The 26,805-nt window shown below is 42.5% G+C and overlaps 1 long non-coding RNA gene across 1 annotated transcript; it reads right to left on the bottom strand.

Annotated features, from left to right (window-relative positions):
- Nucleotides 1–17,441: 17,441 nt before the first annotated feature.
- LOC138112951 (uncharacterized) lies at nucleotides 17,442–19,294 on the bottom strand. The gene is made up of 3 exons (XR_011151935.1): nucleotides 19,201–19,294; nucleotides 18,236–18,334; nucleotides 17,442–17,718 (listed from the first exon to the last, which is right to left on the bottom strand). It is a non-coding gene; the product is annotated as an uncharacterized lncRNA (long non-coding RNA).
- Between the last annotated feature and the right edge of the window lie 7,511 nt (nucleotides 19,295–26,805).

Here is a 26,805-nt window from a genome sequence, read left to right as displayed (position 1 = left end):
CAAGACTTTTTCTCTGGGTGGAAATTTGGGAAAAAAACCTAAAAAAACCCCAAAAAACTTTTTTCTTTTTCTGGCAAAGTCACACCATTTTGCCTGACATTTTTAAGCAAAACAAAATATTTCACCATTCCTAAAATCAAAATGTTTTCTTGCGGTGTGCCAAATTGACCCCAAAATGCTCTATTTCAGGTCACTTCTGATCTTTTCCCTTGTGTTACAGCCTTCTGGGACATGTAGTTTGGAAGTTTGCTCTTTGCAGTCTCCATGTCTGGATTGTGTGAAAACCCTGAAAACCTGTACAGATAATTGTCCTTGCACAAGGCAAAGAGAAAAACATCTGCATTGCATTATAGGATAACAAAGAGTGTCCCATCTACTGAGAAAACGTCCTGAACTGTAACCCAGCACTGTAACTGGAAACTAATTTGTTATTGAACTCATCTGACTCAAAATATTTTGAGCCAATTCAGAAATTAAATATTCTCAGGTCAGTGTTTTTTTGGGGTTTTTTTCCTGGTGTATATGGATTTTCCTCCAATTCACCTAGAATTTTAACGAAATAGCAATATATCTGCAAAGACTGGTTTCCCCTTGAGTTTTTATTTTAAAATGGTACATCTGCTTACATCTAGAAAGGAAGGGAAAATTGTTAATCCTGGTATTTTCTTGATGTGCAGAGCAGGAGGCAGAGTTTTAGGTCACTCCTTGTTTTGGCATTTCTAGTAGGAAATTAAGGCAATTTGTTAATCTAGTTTTTTATTCTGCTTGAGCCTACTTAATTCTAAGGGGAACCTGGGTTGAGGTAAGTCCTACTTGGTGGCTGCTACACCTAAAAATATGTGGATCTACTTTTAAGGAGGCTGCCCACCATCACATTTGAAGGTTGCAGTAACACAAGAACTCACAATCTGGGCTTGAAAGTTCTAGTCTTAGGGCTTGTGCATTTTCTCTTTGTGACACCAGTCAGACACTCACCAATTTTTCTGCTCAGATCCACCTTCCTTGTTTTCATGATCTTCAACGAGAAGACAACATGTGATTACCGTAACACAAAAGTATCAAAAGCAAAGTAGTCTTGGTAATATCTCTCCTCAGAGTTCATAAATTACTGCCTTGAAATTTGGAGCACTCACTGTGCTTTCACTCTGAGCATTGCCTAATGATAGCTGCCAACCTCTGTGAGGTCTTCTCCCTATGGACTGATATAATTCCTTCAGGGAATCAAGCAGAACAGTGCAAACCAGTAAGGATTATACACTGGAGAAGATGCCCTTACCGCAGGGGAAGGCTCCTAAATGGGCTACTGCTGTGTCACAGATCTTAAAATTCAAGTCATCCTCCTGTGTGAGAGGTCTCCACTCTGCTTTGGACTTCTGCTTTAATACCCAGCTTCATCCCATCTAATTTTAAGCACCCAGAACCCTGCTTCTCTAGTCTATGAGTAGAAAAATAGAAACAGAATTGTTTAGGTTGAAAAGATCTTTAAGATCCTTAAGTCCAATCATTAACCAAACACTACCAAGTCCATCACTAAACCATGTCCCCAGGTGCCACATCTACACATCTTTTAAATACCTCCAGGGAGGGTGGCTGCACCACTTCCTTGGGCAACCTGTTCCAGTGCTCAACAACCCTTTTAATGGAGAATTTTTTCCCAATATCCAGTCTAAACCTCCCCTAGTGCAATTTGAGGCCATTTTCTGCTGTCCTGTCACATCTTGTGAGAAAAGACTCATGCCCACCTGGCCATAGCCTCCTTTCAGGTAGTTGTAGAGAGTGATAAGGTCCACCCTGAGCCTCCTTTTCTCCAGGCTAAACACGCCCAGCTCTCTCAGCTGCTCCTCACAGGACTTGTGCTTCAGATCTTTCACCAGCTTCATTGCCCTTCTCTGGACACACTCCAGTCCCATGATGTTTTTCTCACAATGAGAGGCCCCATACTGAACACCAGATTCAGGTATGGCCTCACCAGTGCTGGGTGCAGGCAAAGGATCACTGCCCTAGTCCTGTTGGCCACACCATAAAGACAAGGTCCCTCAAAGAATGCTTAAGGTCTTAGCTGTGATGAACCTTCCTCAGCTGATTATGGAGGGAGTTTCAGTTGACTTTCTCCTTAATTTTGCACCTTTGTTAGGAGCCTGGAGATAGATGGAGGAAACAGAAGCATTTGTGCCTCCACAAGACTCCCCAGGGTGTATAGGAGTCAGCTGGCCAAGAGGCATAGAAGTACAGCTGGTGTGTATTGTCTCAGCAGTACAATACAATCCTAAAACCCATGCTAAAAAGTCAGTAATGTGTTACATGTATGTTCAAACTCTAAATATGCATCAAACTCGTTCACATTGTATTTGTCAAATTATGGCCACACACGTCGGTTCTTTCGCCACAGAGTGCAAGTCAGACCCTGCTAACAGATGTATCATAATCTGCTGAGGCAAAACCTGGGGGAAAATCCACAGTAGTAATTCAGGCAAATACTGTTCTGACCTTTCCCACTCTTTGAATATTGCCAGCCATGAAATATGAGCTTTTAGCAAAGTGATGAGTGGGTCGTATCTTTTCACACATGTGGAGATCACCTAATATACCCCATGTAGTAGCACGGTAACAATAGCAGTAGGAATGATCTCATATGCCCACTACCCTGTATTCCCATGGGTTCTGGGCAGATAACTAATCCTTTTCTGGCAGCATAATACTGCAGAATCTGTGTGAAGTGAGTATTGGCCCTATTTTGGAAGATGTTGTTTGCATGTCTGAACTTTCATGTCATTTGCAGCTGATCTTTTATGAGTTAAACACCAGTAAACAAGAGGTTAAGGTACAACTGGTGGTGTGAGGAGTTTCAAGCAGATTCTTTCTTTGATACAGCAACGATTTTGCTGGAGGTGAGTTGTAGGGGACAGAGCAGGTAACACAGCCAGTTTGATGACATGTAAATAATACCTAATGACCACAAAATAGAGATTTCCATGAGATCATAGTTAGTTTCACACATACGCATTATAAGGAAGAATTTGGGCAGGAGATCACTTTTTTTCTCCCCTTTCTCCTCTGGCATCATTTCTGAACCACGACAGGGGTAGTACAAAACATTTTGTGTGCTCACAGTGAACTTGACACGGATTTCCAGACAGTACAAAATATAATATCCTGCTACTGCAAAGGGATTCATGTGTACCTATTCAGCAGGAAACATTCCTGGACATCCCTTTTTTTGGTCAAATATGCAGTAATTTTGGTAGGATTTCAGTTCAGTTCCCAGTAAAATAAATAGATGATAATTGCCCGCAGAGGGGAACTGCTCCTGAATGCAGCATGGTCAAGACCTTAAAAAGCCCAGAGCATATGAAATGAATGAATCTTCATGAATCTTGTGGGGTTTTCAGATCTGTCACCCATGTCAAATAAATATTAACTACTTGAAAATGAAAAAAACTAAAAATATCAAATATTTAAAAGTACTGAATGTTTCCTGGCAAAAATATGTCCCTATCCTACAGATGCTATTGTCAGACCACATTCATCTGCCTAACTGGCTCTCACTGCTTGTTCTATGGAGGACAGGCAGAAACTAAATTCATCACTGTAAAATAATGTCAAAATCAGTGAAATCATAAAGGTGCTCTTCCAAGTTGAGCTGTTACTCTGATCAGTAGGAAATCCTGTTCCAAGCCTCCAGAAAAGAGGAATAATTTCTAAGAACTGTCAAGATCTCTTCCCAGTATCACGGCAGGGGTTTTACTCCCTAGGGACCACATCAGCCTTCATGAGCAAATCACGTCCAGGATTTTTTACCTGAAGGGAAAGAGGGTGTTGCTCCTGGTTCCTGTAAGTGATACAGTTATATCCTGACACAGGAGAAAGCTCGTAACAAGTGTCAAACTGGAGGGAAGGTGTTAGGATGTAGTCATAGACCCTTATAGATTACCACAGAGAAGAGAAATAACCTGGATACAGGATATATTATAAAATAAACCCCTGTTTCTTTAGCCCTGTGTTTCTTTATGATGCTCTGACAACAGAGCTTCATTTTAAGGTCCATTTGCCTTGTCATAAAGAACCTGGCTTTCCTAAACAAGTTTTGGAGCTACTGCATAACTAGTAGTTCTAATTATGCAGACCATAAGGATTTAATTAAAAAATCAAGTTGCATTACTTGCTCCAAAGAGCTTTCTTCAACCCAGAGGATGCAAATTCTCCATCCCATTGTCTTCTTTTCCCTAGCATCCATTACCCAAGAGAAACACAGTGGGGATGACCCCACAGCGGCACCATGTTACCTGGGGTGGGGTTGGTTAAGGTCTCTTTACTTCTTAATAACTTTGTGGAAAATTGACAGAGAATGTTGCTTTAATTCTTCCAGGGTTCCAAGATGAAGTGTGGTTGTCTTAACCTATCCACCTTCTGTAATTATCTCTCTTGCACATTTGACTTAGAAGACACTTATTTAAGAGAAACTAGCAAAGAAAGAACGGAAGAGTGGGAAGCAGAAGGGTTTTAACATCATTTTTTTTTTTTCTATCTCTTTATCTGGTTGCTGCCTTTGATTCTTTTTATAGCTGATAGGTGCAAACTGAGCTGCCCAAAGGGCAACTGGAATCAGGGTTGTCAGATGACCATTTCTCTTGCCTTAAACTCAGGCATGCTTAATTATATTGTGTAGCCAAAGCTGGGTGGGTTGCCTACTGTCACACTGGTATCCTTTACATTAGGACAAGTGTGTTTTTCTACAAGGGCATTCAACTTAATTCATTATTGAAGAGGCATATTAATGAGGACAGAAATGTAAATGATATCCACCCTAGGGCCTTTCTCACATGTTATTTTGTGAAAACCAACATGTTCCCTGCTGACTTTCATTCTGTGGTTAGGAACAAGTGTGTGAGCTGCTCTAAAGAGGATTCTGGGGAAGTAGCCATCATTACTGGATTCAGATGATTGGAAGCTGACTGATGTTGTGGTCACTTTGGTATCACTTGAGGAATTGTTGTATGCAGAGATGAGTCATGTTATTGGGGGAGCAGAACCTGACCCTAGGGCCTGCAAGCAGTGGGAAGAACAACCATTGCACCACCCTCTAATAATACACAGACCTAGGCAAGAGCACTGGCCAGCCAAAATAAATTAATTGCATCATCTAGTGGATATTGTGCTATATCAAAGCCTCCTTCTCCCTTTAATAAGGGTAGTAAAAATGTCTCCGTTAATTGCTTTCACTTCAATTAGACAGCTTGTGCCTTCCAAAGCCTGCTGAGGACAATGGATGGTGTGAAGAGATATCTCATTTCAGAAGCACTAGGAGAAGGAATTCCTTGCACCTTGAAGTTGCAGGAACTTTGTGTTTACCAGAGATGGCTAAAGTGTACCCAAGATTTTCTAAGCTTTTGGTGATTTGCTTTCCTTATCTTTGTCATTCTACCTGCTGCTGTTCAGTAGCAGAAGAACCATGTGAATATAATGGAGATTTAGACATGACAGAAATCCCTCTCCACTTCCAACATTGTTACGTTCTAGGATGGAGAGCCCACGACATCATTTAGTCCCCCAAGGAGAGAAAAGAAGCACAAAAAAATTGAACTCTTGGAATTCAGGGCATTTTGCCCTCAACCAGACAGTTTTGAGCAAACAAATAGTGAACAAGAGGGAGAGAACCTGCCAAGGGTGAACTGAGAAATGAGTGCTATGCCATCTTGGCATTGGTAGGGGCATGCAGCAAGGCAAGAAAACTAGAAGCACTGATAGACAAAAGTCTGCAAAATAAAGTGAAGATGGAGGTTCTGGTGTAGGGACAAATGTAGACCTCTTGAGAAGTGCAGAGGTAATGGAGCAGGGAAGACAATCTTCTCTTGGGAATTCTGTCTATTCCTCCACTCCAAAACCTTCAGAATATGGTCAAATCATGTCACTGTTCATGGTATTTACCCTGAAGATTTCTTGTATGCCTCTCATAAATCCTGGTTTCAACTTTGATCCACCCAGAAACTTTTTCCATTTTTACTTTTTTTACCCCTTTCCCAGCTGTCCTCTACCCCACCCAATATACTGGCTTGTCTTTCAGCTGCCACACACCCCTATACTTTCTTCAGGAGGCTTTGTGTCTGCCTTCAATGAAGAGCTCTGATTCTCTCTTTCCAGTCCCGAGACCCAGCTTATTCTACTGACATCTCTGGGCTTCTCTCTTACTCACATGTTAGAAGCTTACAAAGTTTTGTTCTTAAAAAAGATGAGGCATTAGGGTGTGAGATGAACAAAGTTGAATTCTTATTTAAGACCATATTTTTATGCCCAGTAGGGAATATGATATTGCTGACCATGTATAATGATGTCACAGACAGAACTAGACAGCACGCCTGAAGTTCACACTGGACTGTGACTGGCACAGCCGGAGAGTTAAAGTACCTATGACTTGAAGATCAGCCATTTCTATCAGTTTTGGCTACAATTAAAAGAATCCCTTCCTTTGGGAAGCCTGGGCCAAGGGACTGAGAGACCTGCTTCGAATCACTATCATTTTTGAGGCTTAACTGTCTCATTATTTTGGCATATTGGTATCCTCCTCCCAGACTAATTTCTCATTCTCTTTACGTCTTGAAACAATGTTCTCCCTTTTGTTGGACCAAATAAGATCCTCCTCCAACTTCTTTCTGCAAGACCTTTCAGCATTTGGTTATTTTAGATCCCTGTGCAATCTCAGCTGGGATGCCTTTTGAATACAATAGGATGTACCAGGTGCACACATTCAGTTTCCATTAACATAATGCCAGTAACAAGTCTCTTCTTGCATGGTTCCAGTGGGAAACAGATCTAAGATGAACTGCAGAAGAATCCTACAGTGATGGAATCAGCGAGGTCAGATACCCAGGACAATACCATCTGCCTCACTCAGAGACCAACAGTTGTGGGCATCAGCATGTGAATCCCTGGGAGCACAAAAGAGCAGATGCTTCAAACCCTTTGAGGTTGACCCATTGCTGAGCAACGTTCCTAGTGTTTGGCTCTGCCTCAAGACAAGCCTTGAGTTTCATGCATTTATAAGGGCAGAAGTCAGCTCAGATAGAATCAGAATGGGTCGCCTGAAATGAAAGCTCAGCATTGGGTGTGTAGTAAAAAACATGCCAGATGTCCAACTGGGCAAAACATGAAAGAGGTGTGAGTGGGTAAGAGGCATGAAACAAGCCTTTCCTCGTTGCTTGCTACACAGCTGGTTTAAATGTGTCAATACAGGTATTGCTGGGATTTTGCAACTCTCCTCTTATCCTGGTAGGGGCCCTGAGTTTTGGATACACCTGATTCCCATTCAGACATATGTATGTTAACCCATATTGGAGCTGGAACCATATGGTGTGCGATGGAAATTAGATTGTCTCAAAACTTGGTAGAATACTTCTTGTTGCAGAAGGAAGGGGCCTCTGATCATGGCTGTCTGGCAGACCCAAATTTTTCTATTCACCTCTGTGACCAGGATGAGTGTGAGCAGGCTTTTTGCAAGTAGAACATGAATTATATAGCACATAGCAGATATATAGGGAAGTAAATGTGGATTTATATAATTGGTTTCCACATGTCATGAAATGACAGTGTCATACCAAAGGGCAAGACTCTTCTAAATGGAAGGTACACTTACAGAAGCTGGTGAAACCAAAGACCAAACCTGATACACAGACCTGGGCAGAGTATTCAGTGGGAGCTATTTGCCTTGTTTGTCTTCTCAGAGCAGTCCGGTGGGGTTCAGCAGGAAAGTGGTGTTAAAACTGGACTTGAAGAACAGGCCCAACAATCATCCTTCCCCCACCCCTCAAAAAAGAAGCCTTTCTCTCCATGATGCCGAGAGTCTTTTTCTCAAATGGACAGAGACTCCGTGACGCCAGATGAAATGAATTGCATCATTTGATGGATTTTATCTTCAATCAAAGTGCACCTCTCTCTTTAGCAGAAAAGCTGTAAAAATGTCTTGATTAAACATGAAATCTCCAAGGTGATTCTTCAGACTGAGTAGTGAAATTGTTAGAAAGTGACCTCCAGGTTAACTCCTTTTAGGTTCCTGGCCTTGAAGCTGATGAAAGAATCCTTCATGAGAGCACAGCATTGTCGTTTGAAACCCAGTAAAAAAGAAGATAAACACAGATGCTTTCAAATGTCAGGAGGGAGGTGACAGGTCAGGTGGAGATTGCATGCATGATTTTGGGAGTGGGCAGGTGTTAGTCTTGGAATGGCATTTTCTTATCAGAAAGAAAAAAAGGACATGAGAAATACAATCCAAGAGGGTTTTCCCCTAGATGGTTCAGGAGTCAAACCACTGCCTTGGTTTACTCACCACAGCTGGTGCTTTTGATACAGCAGGCCTTGAAACATACCAAGATTTTGCCTGGCAGGCTGGGCCAAACCCAAACACATGAATGAGCCCAAAAGAATTAATTCTGCTTATCCAACACTCACTTTAGAAACATCCAGTCTCCTTCTGCCTTGGAGAGATCCCAGACCTCGCATATGTTTTAATGGGTCAGAGAGAGGAATCATGGTCACATCACAGCCTTGTGGGCTTGGTCTGAGTGTAGGCAGAGAGGTTCATTCCTTATGGCTGTGAGATGAACAGTTTTAAAATTCATATAAATACACTGTATTTAGCAAGAGAACACTACAGAAGCTCTTTGCTGAGCTTGACTGGGTTCAGCCAAGCCAGAGAAGCCTTCTCCCCAGGGTGGTGGCTCACATCAAATGGAAGAACCACAGCTAGGAGAGCACTCAGTGGAACAAAGTGCCCTGATATAGTGTCCCAGCTTGTCCTTCCTTTCTGCATAGCCTTTGCTGGCACCTGAACTGCCTTGTCATCACCCAGCAGAAGCATGGTCAACTGAGGGAGTTACTCAAGTTGTAAAAGTTACTGCTCACCCTCCACACCCAGCTTGACCATGTGAACACTCCTTGCTCACCTTACTTGTAAAACAGTCACTCCACTCACCTTCTTGTGAGAGATGTGGGAAGCAGACAGCCTCCAACCAGTGGCTGGGTAAACCTTTTAGTTTGTCTTTTCTCTTTCTACCCTTTTGTCTGGCTTGTATCTGTAAACCATAATTCCTCAGTGTGGGAAGTCTCTCCTGCTAAACACAGATCCCAACACAACAGAGCAGAATGTAGATATTTCTAGAACAGTAATGCTGGTAGTAAAAGCCCAATGACCCCTTTTGAAAAATTCCAAATATCACATCTTTCATCCTAATTGTATTCCAGTCATGCAATTCTTCAAACTACTCTGCAATTTCATACAATGGAATTCTACACTTTTGGCCTTAAACTGTGAGAATTAGGTTGTGACCTGGTACCCAGAGGGTGACCTCCTCCTGCAGATGGGCAGACAAATGACCAAGGTCAAAAATTTGGTCCCTCAGCAGCTCTCCAGAGAGCAGTGCAAGAAAGACTGTATCCATGCCTGTAGTCTTCACACCACAGAGAGATCATCTTCTCTGGAGACCACCCAGGCTGGGGGTACAGGTACAGATGCTGAAAGCTGCCCCTGGCCACATGCAAAGGAGACTCTAACCCTGACAGCCATCTCTCCGCTGATGCCGTAGCTTGCCGTAGGCTGCAGCCGTAGCTTTCCCTCATATGGCTGTTGCTCATCACAGCTGGTAGAGCGGAGTTTAAACACGCAGCTTAACCCTGAAGAAAAAAACACAACTCCCCCACCTTAAAGAGTGGGGAAAAAAGCATGACAAGGGTCTGCCTACATGTATTCACAGTTTCCATAGAGCACACAATATCTTTCCCATCTCCAGTGACTGATGGGATGTGGCATTTTTCTCTGTTGGTATCCAGACAAAGAGACCTAGCCCTGTGCTTCACTCAACCTCTTCCTCCATGAAGAGGCAGCAACAGTATCTGACGTAAAATCCTGTAAAGACAAAAGAAAGAACTGAATTCTGCCTCTCCCAGGCTGTGGTTGAGGGGGCGAGACAGGTAAAATGCATCAGGCCACAACATCTGTGAGATTAAATTCTAGCTCTCATCTGTCTTGTAAAGGCTGACCCTGACAATTTCTCTCTGTGCTGGTCTCTCTGCATGTTTTCTTTATGTGACCATGATTTGTTCTACTTTATTTTATTTTACTCTACTCTCCTTCCCCTGTTTGCAAATGCTCACAACGAATTGAAGACAGCTCTCCAGCTCAGATTTACAGCTGCACGGAAAGACTGTTGCTATTTATAGTCATCTCAAATTTGTTTCATCTGCCTACACAATCAATTAGCTTCAGCTCCAGCTAATTTTGCAATCAACCCAAGAAAAATGTCTCTGGCATAGTATCTTGTTTTCTCCTTCTTCTCCCTGGAGCTATAAAATCTCTGTACCCCTTCCTTATGCAAGTTCTATACCTTAATACAGCATTAGCCAGGCTCATCCTCCATGTCTTTTGCCTTTTAGAAGCTTCTTCCTGGCTGACTTGACAGAAGAATATTTACTTTACATGATGGAGACCTTTTTTCCTCTCCAATGGAGGTTTGGAAAGAATACTCCACCGTTTATTTTTCCATCAGCTAATTGCAAATATTGAAAGCGTCTAGACAGGGGGAAAATAGCTTTATAAATCATCAGAAAAAGGAATTTCAATGTTATCTTAAATCCCACACAAACACTTTTTAAAGATGTTCAGTAAATATATATTTGTATATAGAAAAAATATGCTAACCTGGAACTCAGGTTGAGTTCACAGAAGGAATTTAAATGTTCAGGGAAGAGAATCACAGAATAAGGATGTTGTAACTGTACCGCAAACAAGCAATAAAACACAGCAGATTAAAAGGGAGGGTGTAGTGAAGAGCAATGCTGAAGATAGTCATTTGAGGCAACTCTTCAGTTCCTCATTACTGGAGTCTTGGACTTCAGCAAGTCTTTGTCAATCTCACCTGAGCTGGTGGTTCAAGTGGTATAAACTGTGGAGAATCATTAGGAATCTTTGAACAGAAACAGAAATCTGTGCTGATCCTGGCATCAGTGCATCTCTCAGAGTCACAAAATGGAGGGATGTCTTCTCAAGCCCCAGCGGTGACAAGACACTCTGAGGGCAAGCTTGCAATTCTACCTAGCACTCAGTGCCAGCACAACCAGCAGGGCTCATGAGGTGTCCTCCAGTGCATCTTCTCTCATATGGTAGGATCAGAAAAGTTTAAATCTGTCCTGACAGGTGCAGCATAAATCTGTACTGTAAAACCTCCATCTATGAATGTATTACTTCTTCTTCTTCTGCACACTACAACATATCCTGTGGTTACAGATCTAAGTTGAACTGTAAGCCCAGGACTTTGCACATTTACATCTGTAAGCTGGCTTCCAGAGGGTCATGGACTGAAAGCATTGCCCTTTGGGTGTCCAGTCTCAAAGGATCTCTCAGCTCAGACATGAGATTCCTGTGGGTTGTCAGAAATTCTACATGCCCAGGACAACTTATTTAGAGAAACAAAAATATTGTTTGTCCTTGTGGGTAAACTATTTACTCCGTTCCTTTAAAACTGTTACATCTCTTTCAAAAATTTAGAGGTTTGTTTTGGTTTGGTTATGGGTATTTAGTTTCTTGCTTAGCTGAAGTGAGACTGTCTTGAGGAGAAAGGCAGGCATGGGTTCTGTATTCACTGAGGATTTAAGGAGAGGGTTTTCCCCTTAGAAGGGCTAGAGTCTCAGGATAGCCCCTTTCCCTCTGGGTTACTGTTTGAGCTTGGGCAAAACTGGAGACAAAATATGCAGATAAGGATGGAAAACAGAGCATGAGAGTATGGAGTATGGGGAACAGAAGATGGGGAGTGTTAACAGCATACAAGAAAAGTTTTGCATTGTTTTGCACACAAAACAATGAAACTTTTCATTGATGGTCTAATGCAGTCCCCAGTTACCCATCCAGGGTGCATCCCTGTCTGTTTTGGCATCTTGTCGCTCAGTTTCTGTCAGTGTTAAACTGTGGTTCACATGCAAATGATATTTTTTCCTTAAGTTTTGATAATCAGAGCCTGCAAATGTTTTAGGAATTATTTAGTTTGTTTGTCTCAAACACATATTTGCCTTTCCTTTCTCTGACAGCAATGCTCTGATACTTTATGGAACTGGCAATCTGTTCAGCTTCCCTGGAATCAGGATCACATTCTTTCCATATCCTGCAAAGGTCTGCCTTTACTATGTATCATGGCTAAATACTGCTGTAGGAACTGATTCCTTCTCCTTCTCCTTCTCCTTCTCCTTCTCCTTCTCCTTCTCCTTCTCCTTCTCCTCCTCCTCCTCCTCCTCCTCCTTCTCCTTCTTCTTGATAAGCAGGAGCAAACACACAGGAATCCTGGACTTCCAGGAGCAGCCATCATTCGTTAGACATCTGCAACTCCTGCTGGCATCTATTGCTAGAAGTGACAACTAAGATGCAGTCCTTAAAATACTTGATTTTGGGGGAAAGTTGATATTAACCTCCATACCTATAATGAACCAGAGGCAAGTTTCTAGCCTTTGAGAAAAGCCATATTAGAATGCAGGTTATGCCTGAACATGTGGCTGTAGAACATCTTGTACTGTTGGGGTATTTTCTGTCTGCATGGAGAAAAAAGGATTTGTGCTGAGATTTGAGGATCGGTCCCACCCCAGCTTGGGCTGCTGCTAGATTTGGAGAATGGAAGAAATCATGCAGGCTGAAGGAAGCAACAGGAGTCAGTGGGGATTTTGTGACATTTTCATAGGAGGACAAGAGGTGTTGGCTGTTGCTTCCTTGACAGCGAGCTGGTAATTTGGCTGCTGGTCCCACTTCTGTGACATTGTGTTTACAGAGGTTGCTATAGGAGTACAGCAAATTCCTCTGAGCTACAATTGCTTCAGATCTGCCACCAAGGCAGATTAGAAAGGGTGTGGTAGATAGATTCCATGGCTAACATCTGTGGAGGGTGGAAGAAGTTAGAAGCAACATTTTCTGCTTTGCACCTCAAAGTTGTTTCCAAGCACCATTCCACTAACTCTGGGAGTCCTCCACCCCCTCAATCCCAGATGTTCCCCTTGTCCTTGTCCATGATAGGAACGAAGTACATCCTAAACAGCAACACAAAGGTCTCAGAGCATGGGCCTCAACAGCAGTGCTTATGAGACGTGGGAGCAATGTGCTGTGGTTCAGAGGTTGGGTTGAGCCACCGAGGTTGTGTGGTGCCACAGAAGCTCTTACAGCTGATGTGCCCAATACCATCTCTCTTATCAAACTGGAGGCCTAGCCACTGGTAGCCTCCGAACCCCATTTTTTCCTCTACCTCCCACTTCATCTTGCATTTGCAGTTAAATAAATCCTACTGAAGGCAGCTGTAAAAGCTGGGAACAAGATGTCGAACCTGTATTTATTGTTTCAGGATAATTGTCTTCCTCACAGCCATCAGAGCTTTTCTTAACTATTTGTATGGCCATGGACATTATCAGACACAAAACATTTGGGATTGTTCTGTTGCCTTTAACCAAAAGACCAATCTGGTTAAATATCTTTCTAATCCACAAGGCCAAATGATGTTGTTCCTGGCCTGGTGGTAGAAGTTGATGAAAAGGCTCTCCGTGACTGTGTACATAATCCTTGCTGGTTTGCAATAAAAATCTTTGATGTTCATTTTCTTTGCTCATTCCCCAAGTTCAATCCAGCTCAGAGAAATTTTCTATCTCTGGAACCTCTCTTCTGAAGCAACCCCAAGTTCTGAGTTTAGTAAATTGAAAAACTTACACATGAAGTTTGTGAGGCTGCATTATTTCAAAGTATATTGTGTGGCTTTCCACTGTCTAAACCAGTCAGTCACTTTCTTTCAAGAGGAGGAGGGAAAAAAGTCAGGTGAAGTGATGTTAACAAAGTCACCTGAGACCAAGATTTCTTTGTCTGATGCGTCTTCATTGACCTTGGCTTGCATAATGAAAGACTTCTACAAAGAATTATGCTGAGGTTTCTGAACTACCTTTTTGTTTGTGTAGTACATTTTAAAGTATATAAGGAAACTAAAGCACACTTACCACAAGGGCTGGAGATATGCTTTAAAGCCCTGGCTAGTTTGCTAAAGTGGCACCTTCTGCGTCCTTCAATTTTCCACACAGATTGATCTTGACAGAACATTCTGCTTCACTTCCTGCTCTGGTGTATGATGAGTGCTTATTTCTGCTGTACAAGAGGTATTGCTTCCCACTCTGAGGATAACTGCGTGATCCTTACAGACAGTATGTTTCAGGATGAAGTTGCAGCTACCTCCAGAGAACTTCGTATCTGCCTAACTTCGTGCGTGTTCAGGACACAGAACAGTGTGGTTTGAAAGACAGTAAGAGTGCTTCAGTGGAAGAGTTGCAAAGGATCATGGCTAATTCCTGTTCCCCTCCCACAGCCTCCTAATTTCGTTGTGGAGTTTGTAGAAGCGCTTGTCTTAGGTGAGATAGTGGCCCGTATGTGCAGGGCTTTGTTTCTGACATTTCTGTATTTCCCTCTATTTCAAATGCCACCATTATCAGCTTAAGACACCTGCCTCATGAGAGAAATTTCCACTTGATGGTAATCCAGAAAGGAGGAAAGGAGTCAGTCAGACCTTTTCCAGTGATGCTCACCAAGGTGGGTGGATCAGCGCTCAGCTCAGTCATGTCCCTGAGGAAGACCATGTGACAGAATTTAAATAATAATAATAATAATAATAATAATAATAATAATAATAATAATCCTGTAAAAATCCACAGCCTACTGCAGACTGTGACAAGGCAAGAGAGGTGAGAGAAACTTTACACAAAGACCTCGAGACCACTGGGGATTTAGTCAGCTCTACTACAACAGGCTGAGGAGGAAGGAGGGATAAAGAGCTCAGTTTTCTCAGAAGGATTTTTTACATACCTCTATAATTTCTTTCAAAGCTTTCTTTGCTCTACCTGGTGCAGGCACTGGTTGTGGGGCAGGTGCCCTCTGTGTTCCTGGATGCAAATCAGCCAGGGGCTGTGGGAAGCTGCAACTGCAGCACAAGCAAAGCTGCCAGTGTGCTAAGCTGAGCTGCCAGTGTCAGCCCTGAGGACGAAGGTTATCCTCAGAGCATTTGATGCCAATTGGCACAGCCTCCCTCTTCTTCCCTCACACAAGTGTTGCCTGCTTCTCCCTCCCTCTCCACAACATTTTGCCTTTGAAGTCACTTCATCAAGAAATTCTTCCTCTGTCAGAATTAATCTTCCACCTGCCAGGCCATGAATAGTCACCTTTCTGTGTGTCTGCAGCATGTTGCCAAAGAAAGGGAGCAGAAAAGAAGGGGTAAGCCTGGAAGAGGTAAATGGTACAAACTATCACCAAGCAATCCTACTGATAGCTTTAACCCTAAAGCAACACAAGGTACTTGTCCCTCCCGGTTCCACAGCCCCACACATAGTTTCTTCTGACTTGGTTAAATTACAAAATGGTCTCCAAGCTGTAATCCTATGTGGCCAGAAGCCTACAGAGGAATTTTCCCCTGTCTAAATCCATGGTGAGAGCAAATGCCCAGGTTCCTGACACGTAAAGAAACCTAAATATATATTTTCTAGAAATAGAAAATTGGGGTCCTGGTCTGAACCAGGACCTTGGCTGCCTAATGGGATGTCTTTCTCAGTCCTCTACAGGGAAGCTGATCTATCATTCCTAGACATCTCTGATACTCATTAGGATTCAGACTAACGATTATTGGCTTGAAAATTTTGTTCCCATCATGCTGAACAATTTGAATACGAATTCTGAAGAATATCTGGATATCTGATTGCCCTACAACTGACTAGAAAATAGGTAAGAACACTGAAGTAATAGGGTACCCCAACCCTTAGCTGGAGACCTTGACAAAATCAAAGCAGACCAAGTTAAAATCTAATGATATGGAATGTCTCCTAGGACATGTGGATCCAAGATACTTTTTAAGAAGTAGTAGTTGAATTAATACTTTTGATTCTTTCAGTGAGTATCCTAGAGAAAAGACTATTGGTTTTTGTGCAAATAAGCTACCATGGCTCCTAGAACAAAGAGCCTTTCATGACTACATTCCCCAAATAGGACAAGATTTTTCTTTGCACCTGGTCAGATGCCAAATTTCCTACAACAGGTGAGATCAAGTGGCAGCATAAAATATTTCAAATGTAAATTTTTCTAGAGTAAAATTGGAATAGGATGCACAGCAGTCCTGATTCAGGCTTACTGAAGTGGATACATAAAAGATTCCAAGATCAAGCCTCTTTTGACCTGACACTGGTGTCTTGTCTCTAGCTCTCTCTTGTAGACAGCAAGCAATGATGCATCTTTTAAAAGTTGGAAGACTTCTAATCACAAAGCAACACTGGTCGTTAGAACACTGGGTTGGGATGCAGGGAAATTAGATCCTATTCCTATTCACTGAATTGCAGAATATTCTGGGTTGGAAGGGACCTGCAAGGATCATCAAAGTCATGGCCCTGCACAGGACAGCCCCAAGAATCACATCATATGCCTGAAGGTGTTGTCCAAACACTTCTTGAACTCTGTCAGGCTTGGTGCTCTGACTACTCAGACTGATAGTTTTGACTTTGAAAAACTGATATTACTTTTATTTTCCATATACATCCTTGCTCTCCTCATCCCTTAAGACAGCTGGAGAAAAAGCCTTGTCTTCACATACCTGTGGTCACTGGACTAGGAGGACTGAACAAATTTTCATGGGGTTTAGTTGTTGGTTTGTTTTGGTTTTTATTTTTTATCAGAAGTGTCTCAAGGTTCTCAAGGTTCTTTTAAGATCAGTTCTGTCCCTTAGTAATCCTTGCCTTTGAGGTTCAAGTGCAGCTAATACCACTCCAGACAGGGGCAGTATCAGAGCTTTAGATACCTAAATGTCAGACTGAATCCCTTTCCCCTTTTCTCTCTTCCACAGCTCCTGTATAAAGTCAGACTGCATAATGGAAAAGCTATCCTGGAAGTGTGCTTCCTGTTCCATTTTACATTCCTGCAGCTCTAAATAAAGCCAAAACAATTCCATTGTATTGTTAAAAAATTATCTAACATTGTTCCTCTATGGTATAAACATAAAGACTTGTGCCTCCACTTTTCTATTTCTTTGAGAGGCAAATAAGTCTTTTTAACGGTGCTCAGTGCTGCAAAACCAGGGTGGAGCACAGGTCTGAATCACATCTGTGTGTACTCCCCAGGCTTCAGACTGGAGGGGGACAGAACCTGAGGACTCATATGGCAAGCTGAACTCAGAGACAGGCTTTTATGACTGAGTAATAAACTCATGAAAATTGGGGGTTTATTAACAAAAATGTTGACAGATCTTTAACTTTAGTAGTGCTACTGAGCACCGCTATATGTAAAAACGAAACCTTTCTGCACTTATCAAATTTATTAGCTGTAATTTCATTTATTTCTTTTTTTCTTTCCACATATAGAATATGTGCTAGGAAAACAAGAGCACTTTATGCCCTGTGAAACCAGAGTTGTTGTGAGATTTTTTTCCTAGAGGATTTAAGGGTATGCATGAAGGGTATTTGTTTCTCAAGCTCTGGCATGTCTGAAAGTCCAACCCACTCCTGCAGAGTTCAGTGGGATTGTTGTCTAATTTCAGTGCAGCTCTGCAGCCAGATTGGAAAGTTGCTTGCTGACAAAGGCACACACCAGCATGAATGGCTCACAAAGCGGAGAGCCTTGTTTCCTTCTCTTTGAAATCCAGCTTACTCCATCCTTTCCATCAGCTTGTGTGTTTTCCCAAATCAGAGCAAATCCTGCCAGCAAAAATGACAGATTGACTGACTTTTATCCAATTATGAACCAAGAAGTTTGCCTTGGCATCTCAGAAACAAGCTGTTCCCCAAAACTGACTCCCTAATCTTTCTTGTTGTTTCTGCAAACCCTCTCTGCTTCTGTGGTTCTCCCAGTGGACTGTGACACTTGTCAGTGGTTTGCAGCAGAGACCCAAGTGCTTGCTCCTACCCCAGGAGGTAACACCATCCTCTCCAAAATCTTTCTCCTATAAACATGTCTATTTGATAATTAGTCTGGAGTAGGAAGTTCCCTGAGTGAATTACCTCTCTGGAACCTCTCCTCCTGCACAACCTAGCCTGAACTTTTCTCTCCTTCCCTGGCTGTGACCATGGAGAGGGTAAGGGCTGCAGGACAACCTGCCCAGGGTTGGGAAAGCCAAGTTTGTTTCTGAACAGTGGTGAAAAGGAACACCATGGGGGAAAATAGTTCCCCATGTTATGAACAGGACCTCATGCATGGTGTTTTACCCTTGCTCACCAAGAAAACTTTTGATCTGCAGGCAGGAGCTCACAGTGCAGCCAGGGAGTCCTCATCACTTGCTCAGAGCAACTTCTTGCTTCAGACTCCAAGAAGAACCTGAAACACAGGAAAGCACGTCTTGTGTCTCGCAGGCTCACTCAGGTCATGGTATGGAACAAATCAGCCTGAAGTAACACAGGCCACACTGAAAATCTGCAAGTCATTACCCATAATGATTATTCAGAAAGGGAGCTGGCATCAAAACCATTTTCCCCCTCCTCTAGTCTAAATCTTTCCCCTCCCTTTTTCTTTCACTCCATGGTGCTTTCAAGCAACCAAGAGTATCTGAGGATATTTTCCCTCCTGTTGTGAGTCATCAAAAATCTGCTCAGGAGCAAGGCCTGGTGGATCCACAAGGAAAGGCAGGCAGGAGACAGAGGGCAGGGAGCTGGCCCCATTCAGCTGTGCCCGTCCTCAACCTTGTAGAAACATGCACCCAGCTGGGAAGGGAAAGCCTGAAGGCACATGGGGAGAGAGGGACTGTGAAAGCATCTCTGTTCTGCCTTTCTGACAAAAGAAAGAGAGAAGGTGAGCACTCACTAGAGTAAAATCATTTCCCTTCAACTAAGAAAGCAATGGATGGTGTAATGTCCAAGGTCTTGCCATTACCTTCCGGTCTGAAAACATCTTAGGCCTCTCTCTCTCCCTACCCAGGTGGGAAGTACTCACTTGGTGACACCTGCAAACATGCACATACACCAACCCCCATCATTCCTTGCATTTGCAATAGCAAATATATTCCTTTCTTTCCCATTAAAGCAGGAACGTGGATGAATGCATTTGGAAAGCTTTACTTCTCCTATTGTAATGCCAGATGCACAAAGATATAAAAGAATAAAAGCAGCAAAGAGCTTGGGGGAGCAGAAATTTTGGCTGAGGGTAATGCAGAGTGCAGAAAAGCCTGCAGAAATGTTTGACTATACCTTTGACTGAGAGAATGAAGAAGTCTTCTCTGGGGCTTGTTAGAACTGTAACTGTCTAATTTAGAGGAGCAGGATAGGATGAATATTTTATGAGGGTTTTTCCACAGGGCTGTTAACATTTAGCAAACAAAAGACAGCCATGATTCATTTTCCTTCTCACAGGGGGCAAATGAGTTAACAGCTGTAACAAGGGAATTAAAAAGGGATGCTCCCAGCACTGAGAACAGCTGTTGCTTTTTCAGGTACTTTGAAAACTGGGAGAACTGAGGTTTGTGCAGCACCTATAGGACAACGTGGGTCTAGGGTAGAGAGTGTAAACTGATTCAAACTTGTTTTCTGCTCCAGGGTCCCTGGATAAGTGCTGCTGGTCCCAGTCCTGGAACTTTAGTGCCTAAATGCCTTTGATAATCTATAGCTGTGCTCCCTTTCTCTAGAAAGGTGAAGGAAATATGCAATCTGTCTCCTGATCTAGATGGACGGTAACTCCTGGGCTGTGGTCAGCACAGTCCAGCTAGTCATGACCTGACTCCAGGTGCTTCCCCAGGTGCTCATCCTGCAGAGGAGGCAGGAGATCGTGTTTCAAGGAGGGCCCTGACCATACCAAGAGAGGGAGCACAACAGCTGTCCACAACAGCTGTGATCTATATGCAGGACTGTGGGACAGGGGATTAGCCCCAGAAGGGATGCAAAGAGGTGCTGCCTCTCCCATCTCCTGCTTCCATGACTCAGTACCTCTGCAGCACATCCTGCCATCCCTGTGGTAGGTCAGTTGGGGAAAGAAATGCTTCCTTTCCACAGGGAGGTGTCCTGCTCCCAAGCAGATGGCCTTGGGCACCTTGCCCTATCCTGCCAATTCCACCAGCCTACGTAGGTGTCTTGAAATTAGCCCAAACCTTTGAATAGGTTGGTCCACTCTGGGCCCATGCCTGCTGCATTTTTAATGAATGACTGAGCATGGCATGCTCTGTCTTGCTTTCTGGCTGCTCAGATGCCTTGCACAGAGCCTGCAGACAGCCTGCTTAGGCTTTTTCTTGTAATGTGTGCTCCTGAGGATGTTCTCCACCAGCCTCTGTTGCAGATGAGTGTCAAGCTACAGTTCACAATGTACAAATTACAAAAAAAAACCATCTAGACATACCCCTAGAGACTGTTTCTTTTACATACATGCAAGCACCCCTAACACACATTTCTTATGCAGACACGTAGATGTGCATGTCAATACAACAGAGTGCCACGAAAACACTCCTGACTCTGCAGGTGAGGCACATCACCAGCTCCATCACTGGACTGATGATGAGCGTTTCAAGCTTTGCCTTTGCTAAGCTTTGCCTTACATGTCCTGCAAGGTCTGTTTTCAGGAGAATGGTGCCCACTGCTGTAGTACCAGGATTTTACAAATCTAGGTAGGAGGCAGATGCACAAAAGAGCTCTAAGAGACTGAATGTTGCATTTTTCTTAGTCCTTCCTCCGCATTTTGACTCCTAATTCAGAAGTTCACGTCTAGCAAAAGCTGCAAAACCTGTTCTTGCAGTCTTTTTTAGAGAACCACATCAAAGGGAAACAGCGAGATGATGACCAGATATAGTGGTGCAACCCTAATCCTTCCCAGCTCTAGGCTTCCCCTCCCTCCCACTAAATCTGATCACAGCTCTCTGCTGTGAGGCCAATATTGCTTAGGCCTGTTTTGGAAATCTATTACTACTGGTTCTTACACAAACACCAGTGACTATACACAGATCACAGGCGTGATGGAGCTTTCTTGAATTGGTAGCAGGAGACAGACACGATGCAGAGCCCAGGTCTAAAGCAAGGCAAGTCTTTCTTTCTATTGCACTCTGTCCCTGGAGTGCACTTCATATTCCAGCAAGGTTCACACACCTGTCTGTGCTGGCCTCTGTTTTGTTTTTCTCCCGGAGAAAGTGCAGTATTCACGCTCAGTCCCTGTTCTGACATGATTCTCTACAGTGGTTTTCTGCAAGCAGCTATCTTCTGAAGCTGGAAGTCCAAGGCTGGGCTCATTCCATGTTTTAGGGTCTAAAATCACAGCAGAAGTGTCATCATATCATGCCATAACACCAATGCCTGCCAACAGCCACCCTCTTTGCCCAGTCTTGGTGCCTGTATCTGAAAACCACAATAATGCCATCTTAGCAGATAACTGTCTCAAACCTGCTCAGACCTCTGTTACTTCTTCAGAGAGCAAAATTATCCTGGACTTCCCATCACCTGCAGCCACCTCCTTGTGGCACTTTCTGTGTCCTGCTTGGACAGAAAACTCAGCCCAGAAACAGATTTTAGTTATGTTCTGGAGTATGATGGTGAGCATGTAGTCTGCTTCTACATCCTGTGAAAGCAAACATGGGAAAACACCACCATTCTTGGAGTTAGACTCTCTCAAATATTTGTTAGGAAAGTGATGAAGGTGCAAAGGAGAAGAGGACCCAATACACACCATAGAAACACACAAATGAAGCCTGATAGTTGATTAATTTTGCATCTTTGAACCAAATACAAATCTATTTCTTTCTCCACTGGCGCCTCTGTGAAGGGAGCATAAAAATATTGGGTTAAGACTGATTATTTTATTTAATGGAAAAAGCAACAACATGTGGAACAGAAACGCCACGTTTATATTCATATTTGCACTGGTATCTGTACTGAACGCATTATTACATATTAACTATCAGGAAGCTGGGTGGCATGTGTTGGAATAAATTTGGAGGCTTAGAAAGGAGTGCTTCCACAAGACTTAACACAAAAGTCTAAATGACATACAATAGCAATGTACTGAAGAGAAAGGAAAGTGGCTCCATTTGGGTTGGAACGCATTCAGCCTTTTCCCAGAGATACACCAAAAATGGAGTTACTATCAGATTTCAGCCTCTGTTCCACTCCTTTTCATAGGGTGATATCCTTCTCATTATTTGGCCTTGGGACATCATCATTATTGATAAAATTATTGAGTGACACTTGTGAAAATGAGAGACCATGAAGATTTTTAAAGGACAGGCCAAACAGAGTGCTGAGAGCTTCTTCCTGAAGCCAGTTCTGCTGATGCAGCTCACTTCTGACTCACAAAATGTATCATTCACCAGTGATAAATCAGCTCCAGGTTTCCCTGGCATGATTTAACACTCTCCCTAGTATTCTGCGGTCGAGTTTCAAGGCCACTAATGCATAAACAGCTTCTTCAGCCCTGAACTTCCCTGGAATACAGTCTGATGTTTACTTAGACGTACAAAGAGATATATGTGTGTTTATGTACATGTATTTGTGTATCTATAAATACGTATATCTGCAGCATATACCTTTCCAAAGGTCTCACATTTGTTAATTAACTGTACAGCACAATTAATTCATTCATTGTTCGCAAATTCCAGGAGCATTAGTTGTCAGACTCCAGCAGGAACTTAGCCAGACAAATTTCAGAAACTTCTCTCCATGGCTTTGTCATTCTGGGAAACAGGTTTTTTAGCAAAAATCTTTTACAGAACAGATGGCTCATGTGAAATGCTTGAAATTCCACCAAATCAGAGCTGATAAAACCAGATAGCTTCACTGGAACTGGTGGGTGCTAGGTAACTCACAGGGGAAAGAAATCGTGTGCGAGGCTGACACTGACTGTGGTTATGGCTTGGGATTTCTGCTGTGTGCCTTGTTTGTATGCTTTGCTTTCTAATTAAGGTGAAGCATTTGCACTGTGCTGGGCACCACACAGAGCACGTGAGTCGTTCTACCTCATTGCACTAACACAAGCCTCACCAAACAACACGAGCTTCCTTTTCTATTCTGTGATCAAACAGCACAAGGTGACACTTGCAGCAAGCAGTGGGTCAAATGGGATGCCTTTACCACCTCCTATGACTGAAAAAAAGGAGAGAGCATGACATACTCCTCTGACTCTCTGGCTGTGTGGGATTTAGGGGAGAAGAAGGAAGAAATTTTCTTCGAGGGTCTTCTTTCTGTGACCAAGTAAAAAAGCAAGTCTGGGTCATGACTGACATTTTACTGACTTTCTTTTAACTAGCATTTTTCTGGGAAATTTTAACAGTCTAGTCTCTACATTTTCAGTCTGGAATTAACTTTTACAACTTCTGAAATCCAAATGGAAAGAAAATGTTTCCTTATTTTCTTTTCAAAACAAGAATTTCAAACTAATATCTAAAAATCTATAAATTATGAAGAGGAAAAAGGAGAGTGAGAGAAAAAGAAAATCTGAACTTTTGTTTCTGTATTAAACCAGTATGAAGCTGTGGGATTTTCTTTTTATTTTGAATTCCAAATTTGAAATTATCTTAAAAATCATGTTCCAGTAACAATCCCATTTTATATTCACTCACCCATGCTGGATTAGTATCAACAACAAGAACGATACATTACAGGCGGAGAATCAATATTATCAGCTTTTACTTTGGTAGAATTCAAGGAGTAGTTCTACTTTTAGGGAGTATTTATCTTTTAGAAATATCCCACAAAGACACCAAGCAGAGAATTGTCCTAGGCTGGGAAATCAGTGCCAGATAATTTTGCCTCAATTACACATGTTAACTTCTAACAACTTAACATGATCTGGCAAATTGAAACCTCATCAGTAGGGGTACCCTAAACACCTGTAGGCATGAACACTTGTAGGCACCAAAATATAGACTTTTAATGTCAATGTCCAAACATACAAACTATTTTTTTTGAAGGAGAAAATACAGAGTGACAACCAAGGATTTGTAGATGGCTCTTTCTCTAGGCACGTTTTAATACTACTAATTATAACATAAATTACATGTGTGCATTTCCTCTCCCTCAGTACCTCCATCGGTCTCCATGAACTTCCCTTCAAAAATCCTCCACAAAGTCCTATTCACTCCCAGTCTGTAAATGGAGTCCGGAGGGACAGAGAAATCATCCTCACAGAAGAGGAAGCTGAGCCTGTCACCCATGTATCACCAAATGACTTCTGAGTAACCTGAAGATGAGTTCTCTTGAGAAAAGGATACCCACTTAGTTAAATTCCTTCTGAAGGACTTCAGTATGGGAATGTTGTGATCTGCCCAGTTGTTAAGGGAATTAATGAGGAAATGGGCAAAGACAGGTTGTGCAGTTGTGCCATGCTGCAGGAACATAACATTTCCGTCTGCTCTGAAAAATAATATAAATGGGATAGACAGGCAGTTTTTCTAGCCAGGATTTTACTCAACAAAATGTTTTCAAGTGAAAAACAAGCATATCCACTGGGTAGCAGTAGGTATTACAGAGGTTTCCACTGCCAGTCTCTTGCCAGAACCACATGAAATGTCCTTTGCCTCAGTAAATGGTGACATGTGGACAACTCCTCAGAGACTCCGAATTGCACAAAATATGTTGGAATTCCTTTTTTCCCGCCTCAGCAGGAAGGAAAGCACTAGATGGGTAAAAGGCTTCAGAAAAGTTTGAAGATACCTTCAGGACAGCAGGGCTACTTTTTTGCCAGTGTACCAGGTATGAGGATTAGGAATAACTAGGTCAGGAGATTTTGCTGTTGCCAGAGAGCCTGGCCAGAGGAGCTGGGAAATGCACCAATTTAATGATGAATCTAGAGGCTGACAGAGGGTAAGTACAGAAAACATTAATATTGTTCAAGACCTCTTTACAGGAGACTTGAGCTAGCAAAAGCAGCTGCCAAGGTCCTGACTGAGCAGATGAGCCTGCTGCTGGGCACATACGTTGAGTGAAGGCTTACAGAAGGATCTGTAAAAAAATTTTGGTTCTCCTTAACTACTCATGGACCATGCCTATAGAGCAGCTTTTCAATGGTTCTGCAGGAGGACACCTTACTTCGGGATCATATGCATTTGATTAGGTCCACCTTCCTTGTAATCCTTTGTTATGGAGTAACCCTCAATGAATTCCAGATAAATACATCGTTTTGGTTTTTGTTTTGTTTTGTTTTTTTTGGTTTGACCAAGTGGTCTCCACTGGGGCTCAAAAGCTGAGCTGATAGATTTTTCTCATATTATCAGCCTTTGGAATGTATCACTCCCATTGTTTCAGCTCTCATCCTTCATATTCAGCAGTGAAATGTGTAAGTTGCATTTTTTTTTAGAACTGCTTTAACCCTCTGACATCATGCAAGACCTCAGATTAAAGGGAAAGAGTGTCCCACTCTCTCCTGCTCTAATTAGTTATAATTTTTAGTATTTTTTACTACTGTGTTAGGATCCTTACAGAGACACACCAGGATGCACCCTTATATAGTCATTTCCAGTTCAAGGATAGGAAACAGGAATTTAGAGCAGGTACAAGTAGAGTAATCAAGACCTTGATACCTTGGACATCACATTCCTGACTGCAGCTAAGAAGCAGTAAGTTCTATCCATATACAAACCAAAAAGGCATTTAGACAATTAAAACTCTGAACTCTTCTGTGCCAATACATTTGACTGAGGAAGCCTTCGGTTATTACACATCTGATTTGCACATTTCAGTTTGATGCCTAACGTTTAGTGACTGAACCCTGGCTTATGGGTGTGAGAGTTGGGTGCTTTAAGTATCTGCAGTTTTTGTTGACTACACTTGAGTATGTAGGTGCCCCTCACCTCTCAAAACAAAATTCTTAATGGCTTCTTCCAGTGAGTTTCTGCAAGGAAAAGGAATTTTTATTATTTTAATATATTTATTATATTTATTGTTCTATTATTTTAATTTAATTCAGACCGTATTGATACAGCCTGGTTATGTTTGGTCATCTACTTCATAGGCTTTCCAGTTCGTAGGGACTTTCTCCTCTGAACACATGCATCTGTCAGTGCTCATGCTACCAGAAATAACTGTGTTTCCCAGAACAAGGACCTGCCTCTGCTAGTTCCAACTGAAAAGGGGAATGAAAGAGCTGGCTTTTAAAAATGTAATTAATACTAATGGAAAACAAATAGATACATGTGTTCCCTATGGCCTGTGATGGCCGTTTCTCAGAACGCTTGTTCATACTTAAATGCAGCAAAAAGTGTGTGGTTTTCAAATGAGCAATTTCTTCAGGCTGGAAGGAAAGGACAGGATGTCTGAGATGTCCCAAGCAGAAGGCTGAGCATGAACAAGATCAGAGAACATCCTTGGCAAAGCTTATAATACAAAGGATGTCTCAGCACAGTCCCATATATACCAGGCCCTCTCCAACCATCTGCATCTTTATTCAAACCTTTGCATGAAGCTGGCTCTGCCCCTGCCACCCATCTGAGCTCACCTGGAACTGGGCCACCAGCAAGGTCTTGTTTTGATTAACCTTCTCATTCGTGCAGCATCAACTGGTTTAATTTTTTATTATTGCTGTGAGAGAGAAAATTAAATAAGGAGTTGCCTGGCATGATGCATCCTGCAGCTGTTTCATCTGGATTTCAGAAAGCGAGAGCGGAAGTATGGTGAGACTTGGCTAAAATGGAAAATGTTAAGGGGAGATCGGGTACATAAAACACAGCTGCTACTGGGCAAGGGTCTGACTCCTGGGCCAGAAATCAGGATTGCAATACCCTCTCGGAAGCTTGGAAATAACATCTGTATTGATTGATGTTTGTCCTTTTTCCTTTGGCCAAACCCTGTTTCCAGCTGCTTGGATGTTTTGACAGAGCCTGATATTCA

This window comes from Aphelocoma coerulescens, chromosome 7 (genome assembly GCF_041296385.1).
Source record: "Aphelocoma coerulescens isolate FSJ_1873_10779 chromosome 7, UR_Acoe_1.0, whole genome shotgun sequence".
In the NCBI taxonomy this organism is placed as follows: Eukaryota; Metazoa; Chordata; class Aves; order Passeriformes; family Corvidae; genus Aphelocoma; species Aphelocoma coerulescens.
Note: the sequence above shows the minus strand (reverse complement) of the source record. Positions and strands in the feature narration are given on the sequence as shown.